The sequence below is a fragment of the Grammomys surdaster genome, unplaced genomic scaffold (assembly GCF_004785775.1).
Source record: "Grammomys surdaster isolate TR1022 unplaced genomic scaffold, NIH_TR_1.0 268, whole genome shotgun sequence".
NCBI lineage: Eukaryota > Metazoa > Chordata > Mammalia > Rodentia > Muridae > Grammomys > Grammomys surdaster.
The window spans coordinates 693884-713452 of record NW_021604709.1 but is presented as its reverse complement, the minus strand read 5'-3'; the positions used below and the strand labels follow the sequence as shown (position 1 = coordinate 713452).

At 41.0% G+C, this 19569-nt stretch overlaps 1 protein-coding gene across 2 annotated transcripts in view; it reads right to left on the bottom strand.

Moving 5' to 3' along the window:
- Positions 1 to 19569, bottom strand: part of Syndig1 (synapse differentiation inducing 1) — a 168174-nt gene that overhangs the window by 16287 nt on the left and 132318 nt on the right. The window lies entirely within an intron of this gene.

Here is a 19569-nt window from a genome sequence, read left to right as displayed (position 1 = left end):
ACCAGAACCTACTGGCACATGAGTTCCAACAACTCACATCCTTCAGGTAGGCCCCAAAGGTTTCATGATCTCACAAAACAGCAATACCAGCCAGGGATCAAGTGTTCAAACCCTCGAGCCTATAGAAGCTATTTTATACCTAGCCCATAGCAAGGTGCTAGTTCTGGCTAACTTTATGTCAACTTGACACAAGCTGCTAATTTGGGAAGAGGAAACTCAATTGCAAAAATCCCCTCACCATATTGGGATTGGAGGCATTTTCTTCATGGATGATTGATGTGGATGTCCTAGAAAATTATGAGTGGCACCACTGCTGAGCTGGTGGTCCTGGATGCTGTATAGGAAAGCTGGCTCCAGTACCAGTAAGTAGTATTCTTCCATGGTTTATGCATCACTTTCTGACTCCAGAGTCCTGCCCTGCTTGAATTCCTTGCCCGACTTTCTTCAGTGACGGACTACGATATAGAACTGTAAACCGAGATAAATCCTTTCCTCCACAAAGTGCTTTTGGTCACAGAAATAGAAACCTCAAGTAATACAGTGTCTATGAACATACTTATCCCTCTAACATTGCCCATCCTCATCAAAAAGGACACTTTATTTAAGAGGCAATATTTAATGTGACATGTACGCAAAAAAGACATGATTCTGCAGTATGCTCTGTTTATGCTCAAGTTATTGGATGGTGAGCCATGCAGAGAGGACTACCATTTGCTCTGCATGTGTACACTCCTCTCTTTCCCTGTGTAGTCTCTTGGGTCTCTATTTGGAAGCAGAATGCAAAACTACAACTATGCCCATATAAACTTCTTTATGAGAATATCTAATGAAGTGCCAACTGTTAGACACAAGCTAGCAAGAAGCTTCTTGTTTGGAATAAATTCAAAAGCAAAGACAGGACATTTACTTCTAACAAATTCAAAAGAATAAGACAAGTAAGGTCCCCTGTTCCTTGGAGTGTACTGTATTTGGCTCAATATGAATACACTATAGTCTTCCTATAGACCTCTTGGTGTCTAATATGGCTTACTCAGAACTGTTTAGGGGTTTCAAGTGAGATGTTGGAATAGAAAGGGAAGGTCTCTCTACAGATATCACCTTTAGGAGAGGAGTAGTTCAGACATAGATATGAGAACTTCTTGAGGCAGGGCATGTATCTCTCGCTTCTCTCCACCCAAAGTAGAATATGAGAGATGAGGTTATGTGTTAGCACACCCAGATAAACTGTCAGCCTTGGTTCTATCCTGGTTAGAGGGTACTTCAATTTATGTCAGAAAATTTCTGGAACTAGTCACCATGGAGTATTCTCACTGGAAACCTCTAAAGTAGAAGGAGGAAGCCCTTCTGTCAAGTATCTGGGTTCTGTTGGGATGCTGTTCCCTGAAAATCTTGTGAGAGCTTACTACTTTGTGAATATGCAATAGATGAAATGGTGGCCATAATTGTAGTAATTGTGGTGGTAGTTGTGTGAGGTTCTTGTTGATCCAGCCTCTCCTACTTGAGAGTAACCCCAGTGTCTTTGTGGGCAAGAAGGACACAAGAGTCAGAGGGCCGAATCTTCTAGAGAGCTCAGAGAGGAGAAGCACCAATCCTATGACACATAGAAGAAGATTGTCTCTACCATCAATTCCATCTATGCTTGTTCTATCTCCCTTCACTCCTTATTCTGGAGCATAGACTCATTATCCTTGGTGCACTACTTCAGTGGGAGCTGTAGCCATAGCTGATTCAGCTAAATGTCCTAAGTAGACAGCAATGGCTTGGAAAGCCCTTTAGTTTGATCTGCTCATGTTGAGTTTTGGGTAAGTTTGGGGTTCCCATTCAGATCATCTATACCTGAAAGGTGCAGACAATTACAGTTGAAAAATAATAAACTAGCCGAACAGTGGTGGCACATGCCTTTAATCCCAGCACTTGGGAGGCAGAAGCAGGCAGATTTCTGAGTTTGAGGCCAGCCTGGTCTACAGAGTGAGTTCCAGGGCAGCCAAAGCTACACAGAGAAATCTTTTCTCAAAAAACCAAAAATAAATAAATAATAAAATAAATAAAAATAAATAAATAAATAAATAAATAAAATAAACATAATTAACAAGGGTGTTTTCCCTGGAAATACAGCAAAATCCATAAAGACACTTTGGTGAAGTGTCTTTAAGGCCTCTCAGGAGTCTCAGTTCACAGGTCAGGATATAGAGTGGTGATAAGGGTCCTCTTCCATGTGGTCACAGTCTAATCTAGCATGCAAAGCAAGCAGTTTTAATTTTCCAATAGTTCCTTTCCAAAATGTCTACAAGCATTTTGGAAGCCCAAAATCATGTTTCCTTAATTGTCACTGCTTAGTACTACAGTGGCTTTCAGCAAGACTCCCTCTCTATGATTTTCTCTCCTCCTCTGTCAGGTGAATATGAGTCACTGTGTCATGGAGTCTCTGGAAATTTGGTCATAATCAATTTTTGACCAGTAACTAAGGCAGAGTGGTGACTATTCTGATGATCAGTCACTGCAGTTAAGTAGGCTAGGTAAATGTCAGGAAATTTTCCTGTGTACTATGGACCAGAGTCTAGGAAGGGTTCATTGAATGATTTTTTATAGTGTTCATATTGAAAATGAATTCGAAGTCCAATTTGGAATTGTTTTAGACATCTATGGCCTGGTCTAAGATGATTTGAAGGTCTAGTGCCAGTGGTCTCTTCATGTGGCCTGGCTTGCTTTCAGCATAGTGGTTTCACAGGGGCAAATTGTTCACATAGCATCTTGGATGTCTAAAAGTGTTATGTGTGTCTCTATTCATGAGGAAGGAGAAGGGTTTCAGTGCCCCAAGTCTTGTAACTCAAACAGTTCCTCCTTCCTGCATCCTCACAGAGACACATTGGGTACTAAGAGTATCTGGAGTGAAGAAGAGACTGGAATCCTCCCTGGGATAGAGCAGGGACAAGGTTACCCTGCAGGACAGTGGGTGCAATGGAATACCATTGTCCTCATGTTTAAAATAGACAGCTTGTCACAGTGTTTTTTAAATGTTTTAGAAGTCATTTTAAATTACATCTGTCTTAGAAGCTATATGAGCTGCAGAGGGATGAGGATGAATAATGGCCTTGCTTAAGGATGAACACATGGAAGTTTGGTTAAAAAAAGATTAATTTGCTAAAAATTATACACTTAAATGAAAATGTGTTCAGAATCTAAAGTGTCCTGAATCCAAGATCATTCATTAATTTCCCTATGTCCCTGTGGGCATCAAGATGTAGCTAGTTTGCATGATTCTGTATCTTCTTTGGAATACAAAATCTAACTTCCACATTTTCAAATTACAAAGCTACACAAGGTAATTATCACTCAATATTATTTCATGTTGGTCAGTGCTGGGGATTGAACTATGGATCTTGTGTTTGATGCTATGTCCACTTTCTGCTGAGAAATCCAAAGAGAGTTACAGGGTGGGGGTGGGAAGCCATAACTCATGAATATTTTGAATAGCATTTTTTAAAGACTCCACACTGAAGCTATATGGCTTCTTGTTTGAAGTTGAAGTGTCTAAGAAACAGTCTTGTTCAGACATACTGTCATGGTAGGTACGAAGTGTTTTGTACATAATTGTCAAGGCTCAGGGAACTTAAGTACTGACTGAGTCTTACAAATAAAATGAGTAGGAGGGCAGAGGACATAAGGATGCAATGCAGATTATGGCAAGTGGTCTAATTGCCTTTCAAATTTATGAAGCAGCTTCACTAAAGGGTTTGAGAGAGAAGGATTTGACCTTGGGAAATGAGGTAATTTTGAGAGATAAAGGAAAATGACCCACACATGTTTTGCATTCAGATTCTTTTCTGTGAAGATATGAGTTAACAATTATGAAGCCCTTGGTTAATAGAGAACAGAACAACTGAGGGATTCTCACTGGAGAAACAGGGAGCTGCAAGGAAACAAGGGAAATTGGCTGCAGTGATACATGATTCTGGGGATAGAGTTGGAGGCATTGCTATAGTTGGACTCAAGTTTAGATGAATATAGTCAAAGGTGGATGTAAACATGTACATGTATTCAAAATAAGCATAAATGTAGAAATATGTATCCATTTACAAGTACAAGTACTCTCTATAGATATAGTCACATGACTAAGTGTGCACATTTATCTCCTAGTTTTGTCATAGCGAGGGCTGAGGATCAGCAGTTACTGTCTAGATTTTGGTTTCTTACATTGTTATCCAACAAAAGAAGCTAAGGTTCTATAAAGAAATAGCCTATTCTAGAGTTTGAACGGGGAAGATGCAGATCAGCAATTCTAAAGCTGTACAACATTGCACGTCAACGCTGGGTGAATTGGAAGCAACTTCTTGTAGTGAAAAAAAAAAAAAAACAAGCTTTTAAGATGAAAGGATGTCAGTTGGACATAGGGTCTGGTTTCAAGTAATCCTAATACCGAAAGTAACAAGACAACATAGACTGTAAGGTAAGAATAAAATAAAATTGCAAAGACTTACATAATTGCTCCTTAAATTTGTCCTGCTTATTCACCATGGATGATATTGGCCAAAACTTCAATGGTGATAAACACAGTAAAAAGTCTACTGAGGTTGAGACTTCAGAGAGCTATTAGCTCCTCATCAGTGCCAGGACAATATTTCTATTTGTTCCTACAAGTAGCAGGAGGCCCTCTACATCGTGTCCTTGTCAAGCAGGCCAGCAAGCTGATGTAGAGTTATATCATACCATCCTCTGAGCCTGAAGGCATCAGACAGCTCCTTAAAATGCCAAGGATCTCTCGTAGGTGCAGTTGTTTGAGGAACACTGCCTTGGTCGCTCCATTCTCATGGGCATTCATCCACAACATGCAATATTGTATCCCCAAGCCAATAACCATTATTGTCAGTGCCTCTTGGGAAGCCCCTAGTAGCACTAGATCTAAAGGGCACAGATTTCTGGTGGCAAGTGCAGTTTATCCTGACTATCTTATCACCCCTTCACAAGCTCAGTCATATTCTCTCTGGCTACCTTTCCCTGATCCAGAACAGCACTGTTCCTGTTCATGTTTCAGACAATGTATGTTTCTGTGATCCTGGGTAAGGCCTCTGTGGTCTCTCCACAGGTGATGCATCCTTGTCTCCACTTACCACCCCCACTGATCATTCTCCAAAGATGATAGCTTCACTATTGCTATGAAAAAGATGTCCACAGAGCTGCCTCCTGATTAGACCATGTAGTATCTTAGCACAGATGCCTATGACTCCCCTTGTTGCTTATATTCCATCACTGACATGGTACTTATTCTAAATTTGGAAGTTGAAACCATCTGGGCCCATGATAAGAGTCGCCAAGAGCCTTTCATACTGGAGTCTTAGCTTCTGCTTGCCTAATTAACGTTACTCATCTTGACAATTGTTAGTATCTTTTTCCTGATCTCAGTAGCAACCACATCCACTGAAGTTCATCTTAACATGTATTTAAAACACATAGGTTTACTTCCGGTTTGGGACCGAGCCTAGAGCAGGTCGCAGGCAGCAGCTCCGTACCCGATCGCAGAAAACCAAGAAAAACAGGGACTCCCAGGAGCTTGAACTCACGCAGCATCCCAGGTAAGGAAAAAGCAGCACTCACCCCAAACAGGGAGCAACAGGGACCCACTGGGACCCAGGAATTCGCTCCTGGCCTGGAGCGGGCTCCATCCGGTCTGGGCCCGAGCACTCGCGGATCCCGGGAGGCAGCTCTGCACCCAATCTCGCAGACTCCAGAGGAAGCGGGGCTCGCAGGACCTCTGTGCCAAGCAGGGTCTTGGGCTAGGAGGTGGCAGTGCTTGCCCCCGAACAGGGAGTGGCTAGGACCCACTGGGACCCAGGAGTTCACTCCAGGGCCCGGAGCGTGGGTTTCTTCTGGTCTGTGCCAGAGCAGATCCCGGGAGTCAGCTCTGCACCCAATCTCACAGAACCTAGAGGGAGCGGGGCTCTCTGTGGCCCAAGCTAGCTCAAGCAGTTTCTTAGGCTAGGAGGTGGCAGTGCTCGCCCCCAATCAGGGAGCAACTGGGACCCACTGGGACCCACTGGGACTCATTGGGATCCAGGAATCCGCTCCTGACCCGGAGCCCCGGCCCCTTCCAGTTTCCACCTGAGCACCGAGCACATCTTGGGCCTCATATCTAACTTGAGCAGCAAAACCCATCCCAAACAGTTCTGACACAACCTAGATAATAGGAAAGACAGGCCCCAGTCAGAGACAGCACTGATAGCACAAAGGTGATCCAGATGGCGAAAGGCAAGCGCAAGAACACAAGCACCAGCAACCCAAGGTACTTGCCATTATCAGAACCTAGTTCTCCCACATTAGAAAGTCCTGAACTCCCCATATCACCAGGAAAACAAGAACCAGATCTAAAATCATTTCTAATGATGATGCTAGAGGACTACAAGAAGGAAGTAAATAACACTATCAAAAAACTTGAGGAGAACACAGGAAAACAGGATGAAGTCCTTAAAGAAACACAAAAATCCTTTAAAGAATTACAAGAAAACACAAACAAACAGATGAAGGAATTGAACAAAACCATCCAGGACATAAAAATGGAAGTGGAAACAATAAAGAAATCACAAAGGGAGACTATCCTGGAGATAGAAAACCTAAAAAAGAAATCAGGAGTCATAGACACAAGCATCACCAACAGAATACAAGAGATAGAAGAAAGAATCTCAGGTGCAGAAGATACCTTAGAAAATATTGACACAACTATCAAAGAAAATGCAAAATGCAAAAAGTTGCTATCTCAAAATATCCAGGAAATCCAGGACACAATGAGAAGACCAAACCTAAGGATAATAGGTATAGATGAGAGTGAAGATTCCCAACTTAAAGGGCCAGTAAATATCTTCAACAAAATTATTGAGGAAAACTTCCCTAACCTAAGGAATGAGATGCCCATAATCACACAAGAAGCCTACAGAACGCCAAACAGACTAGATCAAAAAAGAAATACCTCCCGTCACATAATAATCAAGACTCAAAATGTACAAAACAAAGACAGAATTTTAAAAGCAGTAAGGGAAAAAGGCCAAATAACATATAAAGGCAAACCTATCAGAATTACACCTGACTTCTCACCAGATACTATAAAAGCCAGAAGATCCTGGACAAATATCATACAAACCCTAAGAGAACATAAATGCCAGCCCAAGCTACTTTACCCAGCAAAACTCTCAATTACCATAGACGGAGAGACTAAGATATTCCATGACAAAACTGAATTTACACAGTATCTTCCCACAAATCCAGCTTTACAAAGGATAATAGCAGGAAAGCTCCAATACAAGGAGGGCAATCATACCCCAGAAAGAGCAAGAAAATAATCCTTTTCCATCAAACCCAAAAGAAGATAACCACACAAACGATGTCTCCACTATTAGCAAAAATGACAGGAAGCAAGAACACCCTCTCCTTAATATCTCTTAACATCAATGGACTCAATTCCCCAATAAAAAGGCATAGGCTAACGGACTGGATACGCAAACAGGACCCAGCTTTTTGCTGCTTACAGGAAACCCACCTCAGTGACAAAGACAGACACTACCTTAGAGTAAAAGGTTGGAAAACAATTTTTCAAGCAAATGGCACTAAGAAACAAGCGGGAGTAGCCATTCTAATATCGAATAAAATCAACTTTCAACTTAAAACTATCAAAAAGGATAAGGAAGGGCATTTCATACTTGTCAAAGGAAAAGTCAACCAACATGAACTCTCAATTCTGAATATCTATGCGCCAAATACAAGAGCTTCGAATTTCATAAAAGAAACCTTACTAAAGCTCAAAACACACATTGCACCTCACATAATAATAGTGGGAGACTTCAACACCCCACTCTCAGCAATGGATAAATCATGGAAACAGAAACTAAATAGAGATACAGTAAAACTAACAGAAGTTATGAACCAAATGGACTTAACAGATATCTATAGAACATTTCACCCTAAAGCAAAAGAATATAACTTTTTCTCAGCACCTCATGGTACCTTCTCCAAAATAGACCATATAATTGGGCACAAGACAGGCCTCAACAGATATAAGAAAATTGAAATAATTCCCTGCATCCTATCAGATCACCATGGTCTAAGGCTGGTCTTCAAAAATGACAAAGAGAATGGAAAGCCCACATTTACATGGAAACTGAACAACACCCTACTCCTTGATAATCAGGTAAGGGAAGAAATAAAGAAAGAAATTAAAAACTTTTTAGAATTTAATGAAAATGATGACACATCATACCAAAATTTATGGGATACAATGAAAGCAGTGCTAAGAGGAAAATTCATAGCTCTAAGTGCCTACAAAAAGAAACTGGAGGGAGCATACACTAACAGCTTGAAAGAGCACCTGAAAGACCTAGAACAAAAAGAAGCTAATACACCCAAGAGGAGTAGAAGGCAGGAAATAATTAAACTCAGGGCTGAAATCAACCAAATTGAAACAAAAAGAACTATCCAAGGAATCAATAAAACCAGGAGCTGGTTCTTTGAGAAAATCAACAAGATAGATAAACCCTTAGCTAGACTAATCAGAGGGCAGAGAGACAGTATCCAAATTAATAAAATCAGAACTCAAAAGGGGGGCATAACAACAGAAACTGAGGAAATTAAAAAAATCATCAGATCCTACTACAAAAGCCTATATTCAACAAAATTGGAAAATTTGGATGAAATGGACAAGTTCCTAGACAAATACCAGTTGCCAATGTTAAATCAGGACCAGATAAACCATCTAAACAGTCCCATAACCCCAAAAGAAATAGAAGCAGTCATTAAAAGTCTCCCTACAAAGAAAAGCCCGGGACCAGACGGTTTTAGTGCAGAATTCTATCAGACCTTCAAGGAAGACCTAATCCCAATTCTTTTCAAACTATTCCACAAAATAGAAACAGAAGGTACACTACCCAACTCATTCTTTGAAGCCACAATTACACTCATACCTAAGCCACACAAAGACCCAACAAAGAAAGAGAACTTCAGGCCAATCTCCCTTATGAACATTGATGCAAAATTACTCAATAAAATTCTAGCGAACCGAATTCAAGAACACATCAAAACAATTATCCATCACAATCAAGTTGGCTTCATCCCAGGAATGCAGGGTTGGTTCAATATTCGGAAATCCATCAATGTAATCCATTATATAAACAAACTCAAAGAAAAAAACCACATGATCATCTCACTAGATGCTGAGAAAGCATTTGACAAAATTCAACACCCCTTCATGATAAAAGTCTTGGAAAGGTCAGGAATTCAAGGTCCATACCTAAACATAGTAAAAGCAATTTACAGCAAACCAGTAGCCAGCATTAAACTAAATGGAGAGAAACTTGAAGCAATCCCACTAAAATCAGGGACTAGGCAAGGCTGCCCACTCTCCCCCTACTTATTTAATATAGTATTGGAAGTCCTAGCCAGAGCAATTAGGCAACACAAGGAGGTCAAAGGGATACAAATTGGAAAGGAAGAAGTCAAAATCTCACTATTTGCAGATGATATGATAGTATACTTAAGTGACCCCAAAACTTCCACCAGAGAATGCCTAAACCTGATAAACAACTTTAGCAAAGTGGCTGGATATAAAATTAACTCAAGCAAATCAGTAGCCTTCCTCTACTCAAAAGATAAACTGGCTGAGAAAGAAATTATGGAAATGACACCCTTCAAAATAGTCACAGATAATATAAAATACCTTGGTGTGAACCTAACCAAGCAAGTAAAAGACCTGTATGACAAGAACTTCATTCCCCTGAAGAAAGAAATCAAAGCTGATCTCAGAAGATGGAAAGATCTCCCATGCTCATGGATTGGAAGGATTAATATAGTAAAAATGGCTATTTTGCCAAAAGCCATCTACAGATTTAATGCAATCCCCATCAAAATTCCCACTCAATTCTTCTCAGAGATAGAAAGAGCAATCTTAAAATTTATTTGGAATAACAAAAAACCCAGGATTGCGAAAACTACTCTCAGCAATAAAAGAACTTCTGGAGGAATCACCATCCCCGACTTCAAGCTGTACTACAAAGCAATAGTGATAAAAACTGCATGGTATTGGAACTGAGACAGGCAGGAGGATCAGTGGAATAGAATAGAAGACCCAGAAATGAACCCCCATACCTATGGTAACTTAATCTTTGACAAAGGGGCTAAAACCATCGAATGGAAAAAAGATAGCATTTTCAACAAATGTTGCTGGTCCAACTGGTGGTCAGCATGTAGAAAAATGAAAATTGATCCATACTTATCTCCTTGTACAAAGCTCAATTCCAAGTGGATTAAGGACCTCCACCTAAAACCAGCCACACTGAAACTAATAGAAGAGAAACTGGGAAAAAGCCTGGAATACATAGGCACAGGGAAAAAGTTCCTGAACAGAACACCAATGGCCTGTGCTCTAAGACCAAAAATTGACAAATGGGACCTCATAAAGCTGCAAAGCTTCTGTAAAGCAAAGGACACAGTCAATATGACAGAGTGGCAACCAACAGATTGGGAAAAGATATTCACCAACCCTACATCTGATAAAGGGCTAATATCCAAGGTATACAAAGAACTGAAGAAATTAGACTCTAGACAATCAAAGAACCCTATTAAAAAATGGAGCACAGACCTGAACAAAGAATTCTCAACTGAGGAAGCTCGAATGGTTGAGAAGCACCTAAAGAAGTGTTCAGCATCCCTAGTAGTCAGGGAAATGCAAATGAAAACAACACTGAGATTCCACCTCACACCAGTCAGAATGGCTAAGATCAAAAACACAGGTGACAGTACATGTTGGCGAGGATGTGGAGAAAGAGGAACACTCCTCCACTGTTGGTGGGATTGTAAACTGGTACAACCACTATGGAAGGCAGTCTGGCGGTATCTCAGAAAATTGAACATAGCGTTACCTAGGGATCCAGCTATACCACTCCTGAGCATATACCCAAAAGAAGTTTCAACATACAACAGGGACACATGCTCCACCATGTTCATAGCAGCCTTATTTATAATAGCCAGAAGTTGGAAAGAACCCAGATGCCCTTCAACAGAAGAATGGATGCAGAAAATGTGGTACATTTATACAATGGAGTACTACTCAGCTATTAAAAACATTCAGTTCACAAAATTCCTAGGCAAATGGATGGAGCTGGAAAATATCATCTTGAGTGAGATGACCCAATCTCAAAGGAACATACATGGTATGCACTCACTGATAAGTGGATATTAGCCCAAAAGCTCACAATTTCTAAGAATCTTCATATAGACCACATAAAACTCACATAGAAGAAGGAAGACCAAAGTATGAATGCGTTGGTCCTTTTTAGAAGGAGCATCAAAAGTTTCAACCAGAACTCCCAAAGTCTAAACCACCAACCAGAGAGCACAAAGGGAGGGACTCACACACCTGTATAGGGAATTGAGGGTGACCTTGTTAGACTCCAGTGAAAGTGGAGGGCCAGGGTCCCCAAAAGTTTGGATCCCCTACTGTGTGGGAATTCGAGAGCAGGGAGATGGGACTGGGAGAATGTTTGGAGCACACCATCACAAAAATTAGGAGGAAGGGGTAGGGGATAAGGGATTTGGGGGGAGAATGAGAAAGGAGACAACATTGAAAGGTAAATACGTATAATACCCAATAAAAACCCCACACAGATAAAGGATTTAAAAAAAAGGGAGTCTATTTATTTTTAATTAATTTCAAAAGTTTCTAGGAGATGCAAATTGGCTAAGATACTATTTTAAGCTCTCCACAAAAGAATTTAAATCTCTGTTCAATATTCTCAAGAGAGAGGTAAACCCTAACTTCCTCAACAGTTAATTGACAAAAGAGAGGTAATCTCACAAAAAGTAGAAAAAGCTATTTCTAATCGATATATCATATAGTCTGATTAATTGTCAGTGGAGCTATAAAAGTCCTTTGACAAAAGATTATTAATATAGATTTATATATCCTTAAATAAGGCCTTCATGACTCTCTGAGTGTGGAAGGAGCAACTGTTGGCGCTTCTGCCCTGATTTTACAAGAACTCTGAAAAATTGGCTTTAAAAACAAAAGAGGAGGAACGGTACCCCCTCAGAAGGAGTCCCCCTGAAATACTCCCCATCATGCCTTGTTCACTTTTCTCTCTCTAAAGCTGAAAGCTCATGGCAAATCTCTTGCTGACCATGTTGGTGACCTCGGGCACCACCAAGACCAACAAAACTTTGCCACAGATATGGGGAAGGACCCTCATACCCATAAAGGGAATGCCCCAGTCCCAGTTCCCTTATGGAGCCGAGGACTGATATGCCTGCCCAATACCACAGAAGGCACAGCTAACCGGCTACCACAAATATTAATGAAAAAAATAGATACCCTCACAAAGCCAGGCCCAATCATAAATACGATGAATAACAATTTATATCCAGGGAAGAGAAATCTCCCTGAGAATCCCCTTCTTTTTTCTTTCCAGGTAAAATTGAATCACCCGTGATGCCTGCTATTAGACGTTCTAACCCAGATGGACCAGAAGCCAGGAGCCTCGCCCTTACCCTCACCCCCTACCTTTTCCCACCTGCACAAGGTCCCCTGAAGCTGGGCAACTGCAAGATCCTGCTTGGCAACTGCAGATAGACTCAAAGCAGTGTACCATATCATCTGAAGAATAGCAGGGAGACCATAACTCAAGCAGTGTACCATATCTTCTGAAGAACAGCAGGTTGCAGTCCTCCTCGCCCCCACGAATAACCAGGACCACCGGTTGGGTCAAGTGGCACCCAGACGTGGGGCTCGAGGCACGGACCCATCCGGATGGACCCTCATTGAGAGGATGTGCGCACGACATCAAGATTGAGCAAGACAGAGATCATCGCCCGTGACCTGTCGTCCACGGAACCAGGTTGATGCTGCCATCAAGAAGGCAGTTGAAGTTCATTACCATCAGCTGAAAATTGCAGAGGATCCAGAAGTGACTCCGCAGGAGACTGACACAGCTGTCAGCTCCCCTGCCTCCCCCTACAGTCAACCCCTAGACTTCCACGCCCTCCAGAAGGGTTCCTGGTATGCCTGGCTTTGCCCTCATTTCTCTCGCTAGAGAGCTTGGCCTCTTGATCACCACAACAAAAATTGGCTTTTTCCTAAACCAAGGCCACCCTTGATATGGCCGCTAACATTGGGGAGCCTTCCTTTATGACAATATTACACCCCAAACTGACAAATGGTTGGTAACTTGAACATTTACAAGAGACTAGGATGGCTGTGAGTTAGCCCAATGATGGGATTATTGTAGGTCCACTTCCCAGGGGCCCACCCAATGCAGCCGAAAAGGAGTGCGTGGTGCTGGGAGTGGGTGCAGCCTACATGGCCTAAGACAGGGCTCTCACCCTCCTTTCACCCACATCAGAGTCCCTTGACATTGCCCATCGTCGACAGCCTAAACCTTCGACCATCGATGTGACTCGTCTCACATCAGTGTTTTGGGGTTGTGAACTTGTCTAAGACCCCCCATAATTAGACATCCAAATTCAAAACTCACATAGTTGGGATTGAACATAAGACGCCTTCTCTAACTAAACAGAGAAGGGGGAGATGCCAGAAGCCAGGACCCTCGCCCTTACCCTTACCCCCTACCTTTCCCCACCTGCACAATGTCCTCTGAAGCTTGGCAACTGCAAGATCCTGCTTAGCAACTGCAGATAGACTCAAAGCAGAGTACCATGTCTTCTTAAGAATAGCAGGGAGACCATAACTCAAGCAGTGCACCATATCTTCTGAAGAACTGCAGGTAGATCATAATTCAAGGCAGTGTACCATATAGACCATGACATGTTTCAAGGCACAGGCCAAGAAGATTTTGTACTTTTCCACCACCTGGACCCTCTTACCCCCTCCCCTTGTAAAACATGCTATAAAAAAGCATTTCATGTTCAAAAAAAAAAAAGAAATTAAAAAAAAAAAACACATAGGTTCTAGTTTCCGTTTCCACCATATTGCTGTTCTCACATGTCTGCATGTCTGTTAGGTAGTACCCCTTCTTTGAATAGTCATTTTCATACCTAGAATAGACAGAAATAGCGATGGCATGGTTTCTGAAGTTAAGGGATATAGGTGTTACTCTATAGGCAGCCACACCCTGCTGTCTTCTTATGATAGGCTGGAGTTGCTCCACAACCTCCTGGTTGCTCTTGCATTTTAGCCCCAAGGGAAATTCCTCAAATTTTCATATGAATGGCCTGTTTTTCATCCACAATTCCCAGTAGATAATGGGGTGTGACTCTCTGATAGGGCAGCATTGTCATGGATGACTTGCCTGGGAGTAGGAATGAATTTGCATTCACCTTTCAGAACATAGCAAGTGCCCTCCCCTTGATCACTCCAGCTGCTCTTAGCACACAGCTATACTATCCGTGTCTGTCTTAGTCTTCTTGAGCTCAGGTTAGGTACTTTGGGTTCACTTGTTTTTCTCCTGGATTTTGGCTTCCCCATCTTTTTCCTCCCCATCATTGCTGCTGCATTAACTTGTTCTTCGATGGTTCTTCAGCCATGCACAGTAGTCATGATGTTTCTGGCTTTGGGACCCTATGGAATGCTGCTATATACAGTCTGCTTTCCTGTTTCAAGTGAGGGGTGAACGTCAGCTATTTTATTACTCAAGTGACCCATTCACCTCCATCTTTCATAACTGCATGAGGCAAGACAATGTACTAGCTTGAAGTAAAAGTTCTTTGGACATTTTAGCCTTGGCCATTTACCATCTGTTGCCTTGACAGAGCATTTAAGCAAGTCACAACAGTTTCCAAGGCGATTTTTATGATTGTCTAGGATTGCATCCACAGAGTCTTGACAGTAGGAAGTAAAGTGGTAGCTGGAAATAAGGAGGTCCAGAGGGAGTCAAATGATCTCTATCAGCTGGCTCCTTTTATTACTATTCTATAGCCAGCTGTGCCCACTCTCACCCCTCCACATGGATGCTGGACCTTTGCAGAGTACCTGAAGACTGAGGACTTGCTCTGCTCTTTGTCTTGTTTCTAGGATGTCTGACCTCTCCATTTAAATAACAGAATTTTAATGGCTTGAAATAGGTTACACCCAGGGATATCAGGACTGGGGATAACTTTCCACTTCGATGGATATCTGAGGACTCTATACTGTGATGGAATTTCTTAGGTTAGCAAGATGCTCCATAAAGGGGATCTCAAGATAGTTGGGATCTTGGAGGACAAATTTCTCTGAAATAGAGAATCTCCTTTGCAGGGCTGTTTTTATATTGTCCAGTTTCATGCATTTTACCTAGAAGAGTTGTTCCAGTGAAGGGAGGAAGGCAGGAAAACCCTTATCTCCAGGTGGAAAGGTACAGGATTTTCTTGGTCAACAGTTCTCCAGGAAAACAGCCAACCAATGACTGCCCAAGTGACTGGATAACCTTCAGAGTCCTCCATTGGAGCTTATCATTTACACCTGTGTCGCAGGGACATCCTACTATACTTATACAGGCTTTATAGGTTTCTTTTTCCAGTACTTTAGTCACCTTCCAGCTCCATAGCTGAAAGGAGCTAACTCTTTCTACTGGCAAGGAAGTGTTCCATTTCCAAAAAGACGAGACCAAACATTTTCTCTTTGTAAGTTGATTATCTCAGTCATTTGTCTACACAGTGGAAGACTAACACATGAGTTAACTGTAAAATGTCAGAAAACACAGCAGGTGTTGCTATCCGCACAAAACCTGAGCATGCTTACAAGTGCACATACGCGTACGTGTACACAGACTACACAGAGAGAGAGAAGAAGAGGCAGAGAGGAATACTTGGAAAAAGAGCACTGGAAAAAAGAGCACTGGCAGAAAAAGCAGGGAGATAAAGAGGATAATGGAGGTAAATATGATCTCAATATATTGTATACATGTACGAAAGGTCAAAGGTAAAAATAAATAATTAAATAAATAAATAAATAAAATACATAATATAAAACTATTTAAAAGAAAAACTGAAAATAAAAGGATATTACAGCCTTTTGAGCAGAAACTCTGAGTTGGAGAAAGTATGCCCAATCTCATGAAAATGAATCATTGACACATTTCTAGAGGAGAGATATGACTGACATATTTGATATGCATGTGCCTGTTTGTGTGTGAGTGTGTGTGCGTGTGTGTGCGTGTGTGTGTACACATTAATGGAAGTAGCAAGAATGCTAAGAATGGTAGTCAAAGTAAGCAGAACAGATCTTCTGTGGACCAAGTACCCAACATATTTGAAACTAGAGGGACCCAATCACACATAGGGTGGGGAACTGGCAATAAAACAAAGCTGTATGAATAATTACATTGGTGTGGCTATGCAAAAGTACATGTTTTATGAATGCTATAAAAACAAAGTTTACAATCAGGTATTCCTTTGGTTGGCCTCTTCCCCAAGATGTATTTCCAATTTGAAAACTTAAATAAGTACCAGTAAAAAATAAAAACTGGGAGAAAAACCTGCATAGTGTGGGGTCTGCTCACTCCATATTCTATTTGGAATAAGAGGCAATGTCCCTTGGATCTCAGGCCTGTCTTTAGCAAACCAACAATTGTCACTCTTTACGACATTGAGAGGAACTTACATAACCTAATGGAGTTCGAAAAAGGCCATTGGAAAAAAAAACAAAAAGGCAGAAAACACTTTAAATAGCAAATGAAACTGCTTCAGTGGAAGATTCTTCTTAGTATTGAATGGTGGCTTTTACCTGAGGACCAAGGACTTGGTTCCACATAATATTTCTTCTCTAACCTTTTCTCTTTACTGGAAGAAATCAAATATCCTCATCTGTTTAAGAATCACACCATGAAGCTAGCCCTAGTATACACAGCTCAGAGATAACAAAGTGGCTTCTATTAACATTGGTTCCCTTGTCTCAAAAATCTCTACACCAACAAAATAAGAGATGTCTGGGAAGCTGTACTCTCTTCCTATTTGGAGCTGACAGAAGCCAAGTGGCCTTGAATGATCCTGAGTCACACATCCAGGCTGCCTGTTGAGACTGGATCTTCTAATGGTGCCTCAGAGACATCAGTTCAAATTTCTGCCAAGTTATACCAAAATTCTGTACAGTCAGCTCACAGTCCTCTCCACGCCACAGAAAAGAGAATTTCTCTGTGTAACAAATGGCTTTTTTGACAACCACAAGTATGGGAGATACAATTCACAGGCAAAGTGAATAGCCGCTATCAAAAGAAATCTACAACTCAATAAAGTATAAAAGTTCCATGGAAGTACAGAAAGGTGTGACCTAGCAAGTTACAGAAGAAATAAAAATAATGAAAAGTAAATATATGTGAACATTTAAAATATTGTGACCAATGGAATAAAAATTAAAAAGCAGTAAGGTCTTTTTTTTTAATCTATCAGGTGCTGGAAGTTGAACACTGAGCCCTGCAGGTGGAGGAAATAGCATTCCAAATCTTGTTTCTTAGAAGCAACAATTGATCCATAGGGCAAAAAAATGGTTTACAGTATCTGATGAAATTTGACATGAGTAATTTTTGATTCAGTGAAAGTTTGCTTGCTGATATGGATACCAAATGAGAATATGAAAGAAATTTGAATGTTCATTTATATGTTCATGTTATTGTACATTCATAAATCATAATGCTACAAAATCATTAAAAATATCAATATTGAACAGTGTACTGGGAACAAAAGTATTTATATTATGTAAAATTTCAAGTTAAAATAGATCATGATGTTCTTTTAGTTGTAGCAAAATTATTCATGAACATATTTTGTAAATTCTCAGTCTCCTGGGAAAGCCAGCTTTAGGAAAAGACGTGGAGAGATAGAGGTTCTTTTAATTTTTTTCCTCATGTCTTCTGTTATTAATTGTGTGGACTCTACATGACTGAAAAAATGAATGAGTAAATGGATCTGGGAAGCAGGAGCTAGTTGCTGATGACGGTAGTAAGGAAGAGATAGGTAAGAGTTGTAGTATAGGGGTGCCATGCACTCTATCTCCATGTACACTGGGGTTCCTAATAAAAGTGACTCTGGTTCATTAGGAAAAGAGCAATTTTAGCTTTCTTTATCCTAGGAGATTAGATTTCAACATGAGCTGCACCAGTATCTCATTATTTGTCCATTCAGAGGCTTGTGCACCACTCTGGAGAGTCTCATTCACAGGATCTGGGGAAAGGCCCAAGAATATGCATACATTCCTAAGACATTCCAAAGAAATCCAAAGCTGCTAGCCCTGGATCCACATTTGGAAAACTACCCTTAGAGCCAATAAAATACAGGTTGATTAAACTATGCTACTTCTTCCTCTAGGATGATAAAATAGAATTAAGAGAACCCTGAAAATCTGCCTCCACCAAGATAAGTGGTAGTGGTTTCATACTGATGAATGTTCATGTTTTAGCTACCTTCTGAACTGCTCCTGTACTAGGTCCTTTTGGCCCTTATCCAGAGCAGAGGAACCAGGTGGGTCAATTGCCACGGTGCAATCTCTGGAGTCAGTGTGAAAAAAGCAAGTACCAAAGAAGATGATAGAACTTGGGAGTGGATTCTGATCTCATGGTGGTTCTCAAGACTGTGACACTTACTCAGATTGTGTGACAAGGACATTCCAGTCTGCAGATGAACTACGGCTAGAGACTACTTCCAGGCACACAGAGTTACCACTTATCATGACTATTTAGAATGGCATTAAGCTTGCCAAAGGCCAGCAAATCTCTTTATGGTCACATTACAGAATTCATTCACTTCTAATTTTCCTGAGGGTGCTGAAGACCTGAATAGAATGTGAAGAATGACTGGAAATGATAGGTTGATACTGGAACATCAACAGTAAAACAACTGACCAAAGAGAAATAAAACCAGAGCATCAGAAACAGTGCCTCCAGCACCTCTGTAAAATGTCAATGTTTCTTTCAAGTTGTGTTTTGACTTCTTCCAAATGTATTCCAGGAAGGAGGAGACCAGTGTTCCTTGGAGTATATCCCACACCAGGATCCCTCCAAATATGAGAAGACTTGCCTCAAGTCCCAGCTGTTTACTGTCCTTTCCCTTCAAATATGCACTAGACAGAAACAGAAGGGGAAATGACTCTGGGGCTCTTTTCCTGCTCACTCCCCACAGTCAAATTATCAGCCCATTGCCTCGACATTCTACAGATAACTAGAAGGGACCACATGGGTGACTCTGGCATCAATTTGATAAGATCTTAAGGAAACATCCAAATTTCTCTCTGGTAGTTATTCTTGAAGAGGCACAAGAAGGAGGGCTTAGTGTCTGGGATGACAGATGGGCCAATGACCATCATCTAATCATTCGTTATATATATAAGTATTGAAATGTCACATTGTACTCTGCACTATTTATAATTGTTTCATATTAATTCAAATAAAGATACATAGCTGGGCAGTGGTGGCACGTGCCTTTAATCCTAGCATTTGGGAGGCAGTATCAAGTGGATATCTGACTTCTACAGAGTGAATGGATTCCAGAATAGTCAAGGCTACAGAGAAAATACCTGTCTCAAACAAAGAAACAAATAAGAAATACACACACACACACACACACACACAGAGAGAGAGAGAGAGAGAGAGAGAGAGAGAGAGAGAGAGAGAGAGA